General features: G+C 43.6%; 2 protein-coding genes across 4 annotated transcripts in view; one reads left to right on the forward strand and one right to left on the reverse strand.

Annotated features, from left to right (window-relative positions):
- Positions 1 to 17,547, reverse strand: part of SND1 (staphylococcal nuclease and tudor domain containing 1) — a 447,074-nt gene that overhangs the window by 115,258 nt on the left and 314,269 nt on the right. The window lies entirely within an intron of this gene.
- The window catches only part of LRRC4 (leucine rich repeat containing 4), an 80,654-nt gene that overhangs the window by 52,625 nt on the left and 10,482 nt on the right, over positions 1 to 17,547 (forward strand). The window contains exons 3-4 of one of the 3 annotated variants that reach the window (XR_004057964.1): positions 13,441 to 13,547; positions 16,818 to 16,953. The gene's annotated coding sequence lies outside the window, so the exon portion shown is untranslated. Of the gene's footprint in view, positions 1 to 13,440; positions 13,548 to 16,817; positions 16,954 to 17,547 lie in introns of those variants that run through there. The other 2 variants (XR_004057965.1, XR_004057960.1) reach the window with 2 other exon arrangements.

The raw sequence follows: 17,547 nt of genomic DNA on the forward strand, positions 1-17,547 counted from the left end.
GGTGTGCACCTGTAATCCCAGCTACTCAGCAGGCTGGGGCAGGAGAATCACTTGAACCTGATAGTACAGGGTAACTCAACTTGATGTTGAGTTATCAGTACAGGTGACAGCATAAGATATGTTAAATTATAATAAATAAAAATAATACTTAAAAAACCTTATGGTCATGTGACCTAGAAGGTAAAAGGAATGAAAACATGGCTTAGGGGAAACAGCCAGAGGCAGCTGACATTAACCGCAGGTATGTGCCCTCAACCTTTCTCTCCTGAGCCCTGTTCTATGAATGTCCACTTTCCTGTACTTCTGATCATTCTATTTTATTCCCACTCTCCTCCCACAGATGCATATTTCCCCATTCAAAACATACTCTCCATAAGCTCAAACTTTGAAAATGCCACAGTTGCCACTCTTTGTTCTTCATTGTAACTGCTTCTCTCCACTTCCTGACCAATCTGTTCACCATTATACTTCTTGTGAAGAGGTCCTTTGCTCCTAAGATGTTGTCCTTAGACTTTGTCTTTCAACTAAATGATAGTTAGAAGTCCTACTAGATTGTTCTATGGTATTTATCACTGAGCGCCAACCCCTGAGATCCTTTCCTCCTTGTTGCTTCTTTCTTCTAGGTGTCCTGCCTCTCTGGCTGCTTGTTTTGTTTCTTACTGTTGCCTTCAGTCATGCACTGCGGCCCTTTTTTTCTCTCTGCACTATCCTTTGGCAGGTCTATCCATTCTCACCTTCTCTATCACCGTGATCATGCAGAACTCAGACATGTAATCCTGCCTCTATACCCAACTGCCAAACATCTAACAACTGCCCACGTCTCCCCTTGGATGTCCTGCCGAGACCTCAAACTCAACGTGTCTTAAAACCAAACTAATCTTCTTCCTCCTAAACCTCTGTCACCTCCTCCTCTTCCAGAGTTCCCCATTCTGGTTCCAGCACTACCATCCTCCTGGGCTGAAAACCTCTCTTATCTTCTTCCCTACTCTATCCCCATAAACCCAATGATTGCTACATCCTCTTGATTCCATTATTTCCCCTTCTATAGTTATTCCTCTCAATCTTCAACATACCTCTATTTGTCAGGCTCTTCTCACTTGTGGCCAAGAATCTTCTGATCTACCTGTGCCTGCCCTCAATTTTTCCCTATACTTATTCTTTATACACACAGCTACCAGATTAATCTTCCTAAGACACAATGTTCTGCTTCTTATTTTTTTTTTAAATTTGCTTCCAAAGAAAATCAGAACTCAATCTGACATTCTAGGCCTTCTAAGATCTGGTCCAATTCCTTCGGACCATACAAAACATGCATTACCCATTTGACACCTTTTCAAATATTTGAAGAGACTTGCAACATCTGTTTCTTCTCATTCTCATGTCTTATTTTCTCTGGGCTGAACATTTCTAAGGTTCTCATGAGATGTGAGTTTTGACTTCCTACCATTCTACTCTTTTTCTTCTTTAAACCTACATAAGATGAAGTGAATCTTCAAACTGAAAATATCTTTCTAGTTGATTTAATTAAAAAGGTCCAATGGGGGTGGTGGAGTGTCCAACAGGGAGCATCCCTTTTTCTGCACTGTTGAAAGGGGACTCTGGAAGCGTTCGCAGTGAAATGTGCTGCTTTGTTGGATAAATGGGGGAAGGGTGTGGAGAGACTGCATATCAGTCTTCTCTCTGTGTGGCCAGGCAGAGTTGGACTTTTCCTCCAGGCAGCATGCTGCAGCAAGAGACAGCTCCGTTAGTGTGGGGCGGGCAGGGCGGAATCCCCAGAATGAAGGAAATGGGAAGCCCTCAAGACACCATGTGGGGTAGGTGGAGCCTGTCCCGGCAAAGGTTTCCTGCCTCCACAGCCTCCATTCCAGCTTTCATTCTCTGTCTCTCAGCAGCAGCCCCAGGCACTGTGGAGACCCGGGTGGTGTTGTGGCAAGCAGTCTATTCATTTCCTTCTCTCATTCACTGGGCTCTCAGGGATCAAAAGGAACAGCAAATCCAAACCACTGCCCAGAATTCACTTTGCAGAATTCAGGGAAAGATTGTTCTACTGAAGTGATGACTTTCCCTATTAGGGAGACCTGAGGGAAAGAAAAAGGACTTCTGCATCCTTTACTTTCCACTGATGCAACATTGCAGACATGACTATTTCAGTCACCACTGTGGCCAGTGGACAGGGCACAGCAGTGCACTCAATTGAGGCTTTTTAGCCCCTATCACAGTGTGGCAACAGTGCACCAAAGCACCAGGATTTCAACTGTGATGCTGGACACAGTTCACATTGCTTCAGTTGAAAACAGGGAGGGCAGTGAGGGAGCAAATCAGGTACTCAACAGACCCGCATCCGGTTTTTATTTTTGCAGCCATGCGGGAGGTATTAACCTGTGCCATCAGGCTGTGCCTGTCTTCCAGGGAGAGGAAAGCTGCTCCAGTGTGCTCCGCACGAAAGAAGGACAGCACCAGGATGGGAAGCTTGCCAGAAATCAGGATTTCTAATAAGGGTGGGGCAGGGGAGGGAGTGGCGAGGAGTGATTATGGAGAGGAGGAGGAAACTTCCTGAACACAGCTCTCCACACCATGAACATTCCCCGACCAGAGTTCCTGGTGCCTGTGACAGCCAATGGGGTGTGTGTGTGTGTGTGTGTGTGTGTGTATGTGTATGCTTGTGCACTTGTCTGTGCTCACTCACCCAAGGAAAGAGGGTGGGGAATAAGACAGGAAAGGAGAAGCGGGTGGAGGAGGAGGGGCTAAGGAAACCACAGTGGCCATCTCTGAGGGCTGAACTCTCATGTATAAGCCCATGGTGGGACATAGCAACTGTCACAATGACCCAAATCAGGAACTGGAATTTGTGAAGAATGTAGGAAGAATGCTGAATGGGGCCGGACCTGCCTACTGACAGCCATGAGCACCTCTGTGGGGGTGTCAGAGTGGAGTAGAGCAGAGAGAAGAACAGGGTAGCGTGCTCAGCACAGCACACAGAAGAAAATCTCATGCCAGGGCAAAAGAGAGGAGCCGATCCTTCTGCAGTAATCTGCCAGCTTCACACCCTTCACGTGTCTTCCAAAGCCCCAGGCTGGCTGTCTGCTCTGCTCCCTTTGTCCATCCTGCAGACTTTGGTAGATGCTGGCTTGTTTGTACCTTTCACTCACTTTGGTTCCTTGTTCCCTCTCCACTGTATCTTAGCCCTGCTCTCTGTCAGACCATTCTTGTCTAGTATCACAAGCAGAAAGAAACTTAGCTGAAGCCTTTTACTCTGCTTGCTGGCTGCTCCGGGGTGCAAGCAGAGGGGGGTCAATCCCTCTTAAACACACACACACACACACACAATCCCTCTTACACACACACACACACACACGTAATGCTTGAGTGTGTCCCTACTACATTCAACTCAATATTGGGGTGTATATAAGAGGCCTGCTCAAAAACACCTAAAATAATGGAAAAACGATGAGCTGCACGTCCTTGTAGGGAAATCTGGGGAGTCTGAAAAGCTGTATGGTTTGTGTATGCCTCTTTTGTGTAACAATATATTTTGGTTTTCATAGTTTTTATCATTAAAGTAATTATATGTCCTCTAAAAATATAAAACAAAATAAAATCAAGTGGCCAGTCACAAATAGGGCTTTTTCTCTTTGGGTAACTCCCTCGACAATTTACAAAGTGCCTGGATGCTCTCTGGCCCAAATGGATCCCCCCAGGTCAGAAGGCAATTAGATCTCCCAGCACAAGATGCTCTTCAGCAATACAACTCAAGACCCAGGGGACAAAAGAAGATGGACTTTTCTATCTCAGTTAGCCATCCTAGGGAGACACCAGTTCCTGAATGGCAAAGAGGACAGCTGTCAGCAAAAGGGCGGGGGAACAGTGAGGCAAATTTCACAGCCTAAAAGCCAAGAGAAAAACAAAAACAAGAGAAGTGTTTCATATGGAGGCTGTCTCCCCTAATGTCACTAAACTGGAAAATCCCATATTCTCGAATTCACCCACCCTTAGCAGACAGCTGTTCATGCCTGAGTCAGAAGGAAAGGTGAATGCTTTGGAAGGGGAATTCTCCTAGACAGCCTGGAATCTGAAGAAGCTCAATCACCTAAATAACGTCAGTATTTTGGACCAGCATAAAAAGTGGGTTCATTTCTGTATCTCCTTGGAAACCAACTGGCTCCCAAGGTAATGAATGAGAGAGGGCAATGAAATCGTTGCTCCAAAGGGAGCCCAGGCCAAGCCCCCAGCAAGCAACTCTGTCTTCCACTTGGTATTTCCAGGGCAGACAAGATCAAGGAAGGAGCATGAACGAATCTTCAGGTACCAAGTTTGATCCAAACCACTCCAAATTCACCTTGGAGATAACAGGCATTTATAATCTGATGGGACCCTTACATTCTTACTTCCCTTTCACCAATATTCTAGCTGAGATGCTGTATCATATTAAATCTTTGTAGATGAGTGATGTGGTTTAAAATACTGCAGGCTTTGGCTGCCATTCCCTTCCCTGGGGTCTCAAAATAACTCCACACAAATCATTTTTGCTAAACACTCACTCAGGCAGCTCTTCCCTGCCAGAACACACACATCTTATGTAAGTGAAGAAGCCACCTAGTTTGCTGGAAGACAGTAGCACTCCCAGAGAGGCAGTACTGTCTGCTGCTACTGAGACTCTGCAGAGCTAGGTTTTCAACACCCCTGTCCCCTGACAAAAGGCAGGCACCTAGCCAGGCTGTGCACAAGCTTCCTTAGCAAGACAGCCCCCATAGAGGTTCAGGTGGTCAGGCCAGGGAAGGCCACTCAATTCAGGGCTGCTTTAGAAATAAAGGCAATTTGGACATAGTGACCACTTGCTACATAAAAAGTCTGCTCTGCTAAATTTTGGAAAGGAATGAGAAGAGGGAGTAACACGGTGTCTGTCCCTCAAGAATCCACACAGGTCAGTGTGGAAGATAGGCACACACATAGATATGACACAGTACAAAGCTATCAGCAGAGCAGAACCAAAAGAATGAGGTCGGCGAACAGGAGCAGTGAATGGGGGTGGCTGGGAAGAGGAGAGATGTTAGAGACCACCTTACCTCAGGTAGCTTCAAAGCCTCCTCTTCCCAAATCATTGACATTGACAGTTCTAACCCACTCCTCTGCCCTTGGCTTGGCTGCTTTGTTCGCCCTTCCTCCGAGTGCCCTTCCTACCTCTTCTCAATCTAAATCTCTGCTGTCAGATCCGTTTTTCTGACAGTTCTGAAGCCTCCGAACATCACAACGGTCTGTTCTTAGTTGCTTCCCACTCCAAATCCAGTCCCTAGGCAATCATTTGCTCTCTGTGCTTCCAATTCCACTATAAGCTGATGACTCTCAAAGTTTTAATCTCCATTTCTGACGTTTCTATTGAATTCATCTGGACCTTCAAACACTCACAGCCATCTAACATCCAAGCTGTCAAAACTGACCTCATCAAACCTTGTGTTATTAACAAGCCAGAAAACTGACCTCTCTCTTCCTCATGCTCTACTATCAAAGCACCAACCAGGTTTAAAGCCTCCTTAAACAGGGCTGCTCCTTCCTCTTCATTCCCACTCTGCAGCCTAAGCGGGCTGCACACCTCTTCTCAGATACATGGCAACCACCTCCCAGCCAGACTTCCTTACCTCATCTGGGCCCTCTCCAATCTTGTCTCCATACTGCAGTCAAAGGGATCTTTGAAAATTATATAACGCAATGAAAAAAGATGACTTTCTGCTACATCCAGTAACATGGATGAATCTCACAGATAACAGTTGGGTAAACTGGACAGGCGCAGTGGCTCACACCTGTAATCCCAGCCCTTTGGGAGGCCGAGACAGGTGGATCTCTTGAGGTCAGGAGTTCGAGACCAGCTTGGCCAACATGGCGAAACCCTGTCTCTACTAAAAATACAAAAATTAGCCGGGTGTGGTAGTGCACGCCTGTAATCCCAGCTACTAGAGAGGCTGAGGTTGGTTAATTGCTTGAACCCAGAGGGCAGAGCTTGTGGCGAGGCCATATTGGGCCCCTGGGTGACAGAGCGAGACTCTGTCTCCAAAAAAAAAAAAAAAAAAAAAAACAGAAAGAAAGAAAGAAAGAAAGAAAGAAAAGGTAAAGGTAAATTAAGATTGTGATTCCATTTCTGAAGTTCAAAGATAGGGCCAGGTGCTGTGGCTCACACCTGTAATCCCAGCACTTCACGAGGCCAAGACAGGGCATCACTCGATCCCAGGATCTCGAGACCAGCCTGGTGAACATGGTGAAACCCCGTCTCCATAAAAAATATAAAAATTAGCATGGTGACATGAACCTATAGTCCCAGCTACTTGGGAGGCTGAGGCAGGAGGATCACTTGAGCTTGGGAGGCAGAGGCTGCGGTGAGCCGAGATTGTGCCACTGCACTCCAGCTTGGTGACAGTGTAAGGCTCTGTCTCAACAAAACAAAATAACCCTGCCACCCCCCGCAAAAAAACCCCAACAACTAGGCAAAACTAATCTATGATGAGAGAGGTTGGAAAGGATACTTGTTATCTTTGAGGGGAGCACCAAGAGGGACCCTGTGGAGTGTTAGAAATACTTCATCTCTTCATGTATGGTGGTTACTTGAAATTATGTTCATATATAAAAATTTAGCAAGCTGGCCAGGCGTGGTGGCTCACGCCTGTAATCCTAGCACTTTGGGAGGCCGAGGCGGGTGGTCTGAGCTCAGGAGTTCAAGACCAGTCTGGGCAACATGGTAAAATCTGGTCTCTACTAAAAAAAACAAAAAACAAAAAAATTAGCTGGGTGTGGTGGCATGTGCCTGTAATCCCAGTTACTTGGGAGGATGAGGCAGGAGAATCACTTGAACCCAGGAGGCAGAGGCTGAGAGGCAGTGAGCTGAGATCACACCACTGCACTCCAGCCTGGGTGATAGAGTGAGACAATAATTCAGCAAGCTGTATACTTATGACTTGTGTACTTTATTGTATATAAGTCACACCTAAAGTTATTTTAATGACAATATATCACTCATCTTTCATTGCTTCTGATAACCTACCTTAGGAGTTCCTAAACTAGGGGTCAAGACTGGGCTTGGGGGAGAGAGGCTGCTGTTTGTAAACCCAGTGAAATTATATGAACATCTTTGTATGTATTTTCTGAAGAGAAGATTACCTTGTATTCTTCAGATTCATTATTTACTGAGAATGTCTAAAACTCAACGTCACCAACAACTGATCTATGTGGTACAATCTAAACAACCTTGCACAGACATAAGGCCCTTCTAAGACTCGGGTATCTGACTTTCCAAACTTACCTTTAACCACTGTCCCTCTTCTAGCAGACATGACAGCCATAATAAAATATTTATCCTTTTGAATGACGATGCTTTTTCACAGCCCTTTCTCCTTCCTTTGCTGGTTACAAACCTTTTTCTTTCCTCATCTATCTGGCATTTTCTAGGGAGAAAGCCTATATAGCCTTCTAAGATTTGTAAAATGGTTGGTGACCACCCCTAACAGCAAAGAAACTGAGCCACAGGGAAAAGTGACATCGAAATAACTCTGTGTTGAACTCCAGCAAAACAATCTGCAAAGGGTGGCTTGGGGCTGGGATGAAGCTCACTAAAGATTGTTGAAGGAATGAATAAATCTGAGTATTTGAATTCACTGCTCTTGTGGTCCTGTGAAAATGATCAGGTGATGGCAATCCACACCAGGGCTTATCAGGATTTTTATTTTTTAAAACATTTATTTATTTATTTGTAGAGACAGGGTCTCACTTTGTTGCCCAGGCCGGTCTCAAACTCCTGGGCTCAAGTGATCCTCTCACCCAGGCCTCCCAAAGTGCTGGGATTATAGGCATGAGCCACCATACCTGGCCCTACTCAGGATTTTTATTAACAGCTGAGGTGAAGGCATTGCAGATGTATGTATTTAACACACATATTGCATGAGAGAACAAACATACAAAGATTCAATCAGGCAAGAATCAGGAGTTAAAGTTACGAAGATAAAACTGAAAAGGGATTAACAGCAAGTGCTCAACAGAAAATGAGAGACTGTGATACACTTTCATACAAGTTCATATGTAAAGGACCTGGAAAATATGTGTATTTGACTACCATTCTGTGACACACAGAACTTAAAGACATCTTCATATATCACCTAAGCATTCATAGAATCACAAAATATTACAGCTGGAGAAAGAACCTTAGAAATCGAGTCAAGACTCCTCCTTTTTACAGAGGACATTACTGGAAATAAGAGAAGTTCAATGACTTACACAAGGTCACATGACAACTTGGCAATAAAATACAGCTTATAAACCCTATCTTTTGACAGGCAATTGTTCTTTCCACTGTATCCTGTCAGTTCAGGTTGAATGCACTTTATATTACTTAGGTTACCTGATTTATCCGAAGGAATTCTGTTTTTAGATGTCTTTTCCCGAGTGAACAGATAATCTGATAGACTATGATGGACTTTTAAAAAACAGAGGAAATAGCTGTATTATCAACACTAAGTTCACATATAATTAAAAGTTTTCTAAAGTATAACAAGTGACTACAGAGACTATTGGAGAAGAAACTCACATAACAATAATGACTACAATGTGAAATTACCCTTCTGCTGCATAGGGCAGTGGATCAAGCACTTTTTAAATAAAGGCATCATGCTATTTAATACTTAGAGAAACTCTAATTTATAGAAGAGAAACTAAGGCAAAGATAGGTTAAGGAACTTGTCCTAGATGACAGGGATTATAAAGGACATATCCAGAATTTGAGTCTGTTCCTGTGATTCTAAAATTCACACGTGAAACGAATACAGTAAAGTGCATCCCTCAAAAGGGAATATATCACTGAATTTCCAAAGCTGAAGTTTTCTTTCTTTCTTTCTTTTTTTTTTTTTTTTTTTTTGAGACAGAGTCTTGCTCTGTCTCCCAGGCTAGAATGCAGTGGCGCAATCTCAGCTCACTGCAAGCTCCACCTCCCGGGTTCACGCCATTCTCCTGCTTTAGCCTCCAGAGTAGCTGGGACTACAGGCACCTGCCACCATGCCCAGCTAATTTTTTTGTATTTTTAGAAGAGACGGGGTTTCACCATGTTAGCCAGGATGGTCTTGATCTCCTGACCTCGTGATCCACCCGCCTCAGCCTCTCAAAGTGCTGGGATTATAGGCGTGAGCCATAGTGCCTGGCCTAAAGCTGGAGTTCTTAAGGGACCCTTGATTATCTTTGTACAACTTTCTCATTTTGTGTATGAGGGAATGGAGCCAGGATCAGAAATCAGGTATCTGTCTATTAAATCATTTACTTCTTCCCATACAGCACGTTACTGCACTAGTGTTAGAGGGGACAGAAAGTGGGCTAGCTGGTTCTGCTTGGACATGTGGTGGAAGCAGCTTGATATACCCTCTTCCCTTCCCAGGTTCAAGGCACTCGCAATGACTAACCAGAGAAACGTACATTCTACTGTAATCCTCTTCCTCAGGACTCAGAACCCAGCTACCCACCACCAACTAACTCCAGGCAAAGGAACAGTTACTAGGTAGTGGACAAGGCAATAACAGAGGCAGCAAAAGATGGCGGGTGAACACAGAGGAGGTAGAGAAGGACGTGCAGGAGGCAACTCTGGATGGAGCTGAGTCGTAAAGACTGAGTAAAAGCTGCTCAGAGGACCATACAATCGCCCCCAAGCACAACTGTGGGGGTGGTTGCTGATGCTGCTCCAGATGTTTACAATAGAAGGAAGCCATGGATTTGGGGGGTTGGGGACAAAAACAAACTATATGCACCCTGGCAGGGCCCTTGAGTTTCTTCTGAGAACCACAGCCCAGTTCAGGAGATGTTGGCTCCGTTGTGTTATGCTTGGGAGAGCACAGGACACAGTCTTCCTGCTACTCTTGCTTCTAAGTCAGAAAAGGAACTAGCTTTGTGAAACACAACCTGCATCTATGCGCTCTTTCCTCCAACAAATTCTGTTATAATTTCTTAGACATTGAAAAAGGTAATTATTCAGACTCTCTGTGTGCAAACTATATGAACACAACATTTCACAATATCAATCAGATTTGGTGTTAGTTTAAATTGTGATCTGAGAACCATTATCCCAGCATTCTTCTTCCCTCTGTCGATGTCTAGTCAAACCTTACAAAAAGAAACTCAATGGGAGCTAGAAGAGTAAAAAGTGGACTATTTCATAATTCATCCCCACTTTACAGAAATCTTTAACTTCCTACTATTGTGGAAATGGCTTTTCCTAACATTACATACATATATCAGACAACACGAACTGCAGATCTCTCTGTTACTGAGACAAATTTCAAAACCCAATGTAGACTCGTTGAAAGGGGACAGAGATATTTGATTGACAGGAGGTCACAATTTGCCAGCAGAAGAACAAAGAACTTGTCTCAATGGAAGACTGATATTGAAAAGCTTAAAATATTCTTTGAAAAAAAGCAACATTGTTCTGACATCTAAAGAGGACAAATCAAATTGGTCTCCTGCCTCAGTCCCTGAAAAGGAGAGAGAGGAAATGGCGGAGTGGTAAGTGCCAGGTCCATCCCTAACTAAGCTGTGTGACCCTGGCCAACTAATAACTTTACAGAGCCTTAGTGTTCTCACTTGTTAAATGGTGGTAAGAGCAACCCTTCCTACCCCACAGTATTGTAATAAGCATCCGGGGGGAAATACATATAGGAAAACACCTGAGAAGTATCTGTTATTATATAAATTAATACTTATGGAGGATAATCTTCCTGATGAGTTTTAGCATATTTAATCATGGTCCAAGCCAGGGCTTTAGGGTGTGGCCACACTGGTGATGAGAGAGCTAATGACCTCACTAACTTCAACAGATACCTCTTGGAAATATTTTTTAGGAACTATAGTTTCCTGGCAAATGCACGGTAACCGTATCCTAATGTAAAAGCAGGGTACATCAAGAAAAAGTGAATATGGATAAATATATACAACACAATTAGAGAATACTTTGGATCCTAAAGAGCATGGCAGGAGTGAGGATAAGCCAGCAGGGGTAGGGTGCTGAGTAGGAAGAAAGGGCCTGCATCTCCTAGATCTTAGGATGTGTTTCTGGCTGAAGTTTGTGAAGCATGAAGAACAGACAACAGCTGGGAAATCAGAAAAGGCGTACATCAAGCCGTACTTATTCATGCTCCCTGAAAGATACAGCATGGATGGCAACAAGTGATAGTTACATGAAAGCAGAAATTACATTCCTTGCTGATTTGCTCCATCGTGATTTCAGCGAATACATTTTTTCCCACCACCCCCATCCCTGCCACAAACTTGTGCATGAAGCATCAAAGTGGCATGAGAGTTTTCTCTCTGGATTCCATGTCAATAAATACTGATCCTACTGAGAAGGAGAGTGCTAGCTCCTAAACCAGGAGAACTATGTTTTCAGTATTGCCTCCGTTTCAACCTCCAGCACTCTCACCAACCAACAGATCTAATGACTGTGCAACACCCACTGGGAGCATGGGGAAAACTGAGGGTGACTGACTGAGGTTCTCAGTGTTTCTGATTGCAGAAGGGTGCTACAGGATTTGGGAAGGGAAGCTAAGGGGTAAACATCCTGCAATTCACGGCAAGTCCTCCACAAGGAGGAAATGTTCCACCCAGATGCCACTAGTGCCCCGTTAGAAATATGCTGCTCCAGTCTTATCTCTGGGTATTCAGCCACTATCCACATTCCATCCAAAGTGAACAACTTGCTGCACCCTGCCCATGCTTTGCATTTTCACACAGCTTAAAATAGAGCTGCTCCAATCTCCTTGTTCAGGTCAGAACATAATGATTTTGGCCAAGGGCTGTTTAACAACGTAGAGAAAAATAGATCAAACAGAATGCAATCATTACAATAAACTATAAAGTAACTGTTGATTTGACTTGAGGTTCTAAGAAGGAAGAAAATATGTTCTACTCTCAAGTTTTTTACAGACTCTAAGAGATTATGGAGTCATTTGAAGTGATGCTTAGAGAAGCTTTGGCTCTGAGAGGTGTCTGTTCAAAAAGGCAAGTTAAGAACATGTTATGCCTGATTGCAAGTTGTAGAGCTGAAAGTCCAGTGGATGAAGCCTCTGCTTTGCCACTGACACGGTCTGTAACTATGACAATGCCACTCCATTTCTTTATGCTGTTTCCTCATCTACAAAACCAGACAGTCGGATAGTTTTCAATGCCTGCTCTAGAAACGGTGTCAGAGCTGCCTGCAGAGTGGGGACGGAGAATAGACTGGGCCTGATGGTTATGACCCACACCATAACCTAACCTTCCAGATTTATATGCTAGCCAGAAAAATGATAAGAAACATAGGAAACATGGGCATTCCTAAAGACAGAAAAGCCATATACATCCTGCTTTCTGCTGCCAACAGGCGTGTCTACATTTGATAAAGCCTACGCTTTGCCATTTGGGGGAAATACACTCTTCAGTTATCTTCTTCATGGATAGATAACATATTTTGCCAAAGATGTCCACGATTAAGGGAGTGGAAATGCAACAACTCTGCACACATCCAGAGAAATATATACATATATACAAAGAACCTGGTTTTGTTCAGTCTCAACCAAGATCATGTATTCTTTAGCTAACACTCCTCTGTTTGATTTGCAGGCAGTTTGCTTACAGAGCACTATTTGGGTTTCAAGGCTTAATTTATTTGACTATATTCATTCCCTTTCCCCATCTTCCTTCCAGCACAATTCCAAGCAGAGAGAGAATACATCATACTCCCTTATGCAAAGAGTTCCTCAGCTTTATATTAGAACTCTCTGGAATTACTTTTTCTTTTTAGTAACAGCAAGAAAAGGCATAAATTATGTGTACCAATGTAGCTGTTCTACCTTTAAATTCTCTCACTCATTTCTAAGAGTTGTGCAATATGATCTTAGGATGCTTATAGCATTAGATCGTGATACGCACAGGGCAGGTGCTGAGAGCATTCAGGCCAATCAGCTAGCACAGGTAAGGATAAGAGGTGCTTCGGCCAACAAAGGGCAACTCTGTTGTTGCAGGAGGTTGTCCTGTTGATTTTCATGTAGCTTGATGAAATATACCCTTTTTCTTCCAACTAGGTCTCAAAGGTCTGGTGAGGGAGCGGACACCGGCATTTGCACTGATTTATTCTGGTTGAGAATGGACACATAGGAAATGGTAGAAAAGCTTGTTCCAACTCAGGCAATCTTTCTGCTTTCATAAGCCCATAACGATACTAAAAATGAAGCATCAGAACAAACAGAAGCTGATGACGGCAATAGAAGAAAATGAGGCTGATTAGACAATTTCACACGGCAAAAGTAGTATTTAAATTTTGGTTGTTTTGGTTTTAGGTTCTGCTTTCTTCCCTCCTCTCTTGAAAATGAGTGCTTTTGCACGTGTTTTTTTACAGTGGCAAACACTTAATCAAAGAATTTAATTTTATTTGTTGTGCTATCATTCTAGGTTTCTTCTGTTCTCAAGTTTCAGCTTGCTTTTCAAGTGGTTCAGAATGAGGATGCCTGGATCTAGATCTTACTATGATACAGCTTTATTTGTAAAGAAGAAAATATGTAAGTAAACACCATTTGTAGTTACTGTATGAAAAAAATTCTCATTGATTCTTTTAGAAAACACACTTATGTAATATATTACAACTAGATCTTCCTAAGTTAAACAAGTACTCTAGTTTTAATTTTGCGAAGCAGGTATGTATGTATTTTACATTATTTACACATTTAGTAACAATCAGGATAAAATGCTAGGGCTGTGGAAAAACCTACAGTAGACCCACATACGAGTGAATTTACACTGTCCAGAATGATAGGGCTTAAGTATTTAATTAATGCCTTCTCTTGCCAGGAAGAAGGAAAGCTGACTTTGTTAGGGTTTGAGGCACCCTCTGCCAGAGATGTGCCTACACCTCCCAAGTCCAGGTGGAGAGGAAAGGACATATTTGGTACTAAAAAACTCTTCTCCCAAGACCAAACTTCTCTTGGGATTCCCCTAAGCTTCATCCCAGGATGTTTCTGGGCAGCTGGCAGGAAAGTACTGAATCTCACAAAAGTTGAGTTTTCATTCCAATTTCACCGTAGCACTGCAGCACCTGATATAATCCCTTAAAGACTTTCAGTCTGGTCCTAATCTCTCTCCTAAAATATAACACAGAGGAGATCTGACTATAGATTGCAACCTGGTCCATTTGTTCTTCCTAATGGAGGAACACAAAGGAATCAACACAAGGAATCATGGTGGATACAGATTTAATATCTATTTTCTCAGCTACTGATGAGCCTAGGGCTGTAGAATACAGCTGAATGGAAAAACTCATATAACCAGGCTGATTGCACTTAATTAATTATTCATCATTACTTAACCTCAGGTGGAGACTCAATGCTCAGCAAAACTTCTGCACTCCACCTTTTTCTAGACGACTGTAATTCAATGCTTTCTTTCTTCTGCCAGAGATTCGTGATCCGCAAGGAGGAACAGTATCAACCTCCAAAGAGTGTTTTCTAATGTGTACGTTATGTGTGGGCTGGGTGTCATTTTTGGTTGTGGCAATAGCTGGGGTGGGACGGTGTGCTGCTAATGGCATTTAGTGAGGAAGGACCAATAAAACGAATGCGGGCAGTCCCATACAATGCACTTACTATTTGTCTTAGGTACTGCCTGTGCCCACCATGGTGCTAGGAAATTAGTAGTGAGAATCCATTCTAGAAGCTTAAGAAAAACAGGGTGTCCGTGACAGCAATGATAATATTGGCCTAGATATTGTAATGTGAGCCTGGGAAAGCAGCGACAGAAGCAGGGTGCTGCTAGATTGATCTTGCCACCCAGGAAGTTCCAGAGGATGAATGGCCAGCAGCTAGAAGAACAGATCTGTTTCCACTTCCTTCTTTTCCACCTGGGCGAGAATAGATAGCAGACGAGAGGCAACAGGGGGAACCAGACGGAACATCAACGAACTCTTCTGCTGGGTGATGTTTACCCAGTAATGAGCGAAATGAAAACGGCTACAACATAGATTTCCATATCATACGGGAATACCGTGACTACTAGAGTCCATTCATTCAACAAATATGTATCAAGTACCTACCACGTGCCAGGCATTGTTCTACATGCTGGGGAGATATACATAGCAATGAACAAAACAGACCAAAATCCTCACCTTCTCACAATTTAACATCCTGGTGGAGAGAGACAGACAAGCCAGTAAAATGTATACTATGTTAGACAGTGGACAGTGCTACGGAAGAGGGAGAGGGGATGGGGCAGTTTCGTGATTTTAAAGAGGAGGGTTAGGGAAACATTTATTGAGAAAGTAGCATTTGACCAAAGATCTGAAGTAGTAGAAGGACTGAACCATAAGGATATCCAGAAGAGAGTGCAAAGGCCCCAACACATGAGTAGAGGCAGTGAAGTGGGAGGAGCAGGAGATGAGGTCAGAGAGAGGAAACAAAAAACAGGGAAGACAGGCCACACTTGCAGGCACTTGCAGGCCACGGTAAGAACCCAGCTTGCATTCTGAGTCAAATGGAAAGCCACTGTTAGAATGGTATCTAGGGATGAAGAAATACATAGACAGCTATGTATGTGTGGGAATGTGTATATAAAAATGACTGCAATGCAGTCTGCCAGGGAAACACTCCTAAGTGGTATAGCAATGATGATAGGGATCTGGCTAGTGCACTGCAGAGTCCCAAGACTGCCAGCGGACGTCTAGCTATTGTTTATCCCATTTGTTCACAGAGTAAAGACATAGAACATGGAGCAATGCCTGGGAAAGCTCAGGAGGGAATCACCCCCACCTTCTTCTGAACTTGTGGGCTGCTGCTATTGCCATCACTACCACTCTAGGATGGTGTTAAATTAGCCAGTTTAACAACAACAACAAAAAGCCCCACAAATGTAGCTTCCAATGGTGTGTTCATTTTTATTAATTGGCTAATTTAACACTGCCTTAGAACAGCAATCAGTGAACCTGCCAGCATGCTGCGTGCTCTCATCATCCCTGTACCCTCAACTCTCATCTCAGGTCACACTTTCTATGTGTGCAGAGAATTCAGGGGACAGAGAAGTCACTGCTTCTACTTGGGTACTCATACCTAATGCCTCCCAAAAGTTATCTAGTGGTTTACTCTTCTGCAGTTCTCCTCTCTCTATGTATTCTACAGACGCCTGGGGGAAGGCAGGAGGGCCCCACTTACCTCTTTCGAAATGGAGCAGGCAGAGTTCCATAAGGGACAGCACTCTGGACATAAGCATGAATGAAAGTGAGGTAAAATGGTCAAGCTAAGATGTGTCACATTTATCCAGGGGTTTCACATACCTTCACACAGAAGCTCAAATCCCTGTGAGGAACCTGGACTCTAGCCTTACATGACTCCATTTAAACATTCTTGCCAATCCTGACACTCAAAGGTGGAGAAAAGTGGCTCAGGCTAGCCCTAGTTCTGCACATCTCAGGGCCACCATGCATGGCTATGCAGTCCAAGCCCTGAATAGTTATATGGACACAGATGACTGGACAAAGTATCCTCACCAGCAAAATAAGGGTAACAGTGAAAATAAAAATAGGGTTATTATATGTATTAAATTATATAATTTACTATGAAGCATGTAACAGCATCGGTAAACATTAAGTGCCTACTAACATAATTCAGAAGAGTGATTCATCCTAAATCACTGGGTAGCAGGGACCAGTGAGATTTGACAGGGAAGAAGCTCCCAATGGCTGACCTGAATCTCAGATCTGGGTTGGCCCTGTACTACTCAGTTTTCAGCAGATTCTACTGGCCTTTTGGTTCACATAGTTCACTTTGTATCCTCGTGCTCCCTAGCCTTCAACACGGACCCCGGCATGAGCTGAAGAAATAGCTGAACACTTGGTGATCACAGCTCAATTAACTGCAGCTAGGCCAGGCGCAGCGGCTCACGCCTGTAACCCCAGCACGTTAGGAGGCCGAGGCACGTGGATCGCTTGAGGTAAGGAGTTTGAGACCAGCCTGGTCAACATGGTGAAACCCCATTTCTACTAAAAATACAAAAAAATTAGCTGGGTGTGGTGGCTCGTGCCTGTAATCCCAGCTACTTGGGAGGCTGAGGCAGGGGAATTGCTTGAACATGGGAAGTAGAGGTTGCACTGAGCCGAGATGTAGCCACTGCACTCCAGCCTGGACGGCAAGAGTGAAACTCCATCTCACAAAAATAAATAAATAAATAAATAAATAAATAAATAAATAAATAAATAAATAAATAAAATAACTGCAGCCATCATTATCATCACACAACTCTTAGTCTAAGAATCCTGAGAAATCCTGCTCTGGAAGACCCAGAATATCTACTGTATAGCCAAGGCTAGCAAGGCAAGGGTATAACTTTTTGCTATTTAAAAGGTACATAACAAGTGGAATAGACACAACAGCCTTCCAAGAAACACAGTGTCAGACACTGAAACTCAGACGGTCATATTCTCAGTCTCTTTTGAATCAACAGGATGGCAGTTGTGGCAGCAGCAGAACAAGATGAGGGAATGAGTTTCAATTCATCAGAAACACCCCCACAATGATA

The sequence above is a fragment of the Rhinopithecus roxellana genome, chromosome 6 (genome assembly GCF_007565055.1).
Source record: "Rhinopithecus roxellana isolate Shanxi Qingling chromosome 6, ASM756505v1, whole genome shotgun sequence".
Lineage (NCBI taxonomy): Eukaryota > Metazoa > Chordata > Mammalia > Primates > Cercopithecidae > Rhinopithecus > Rhinopithecus roxellana.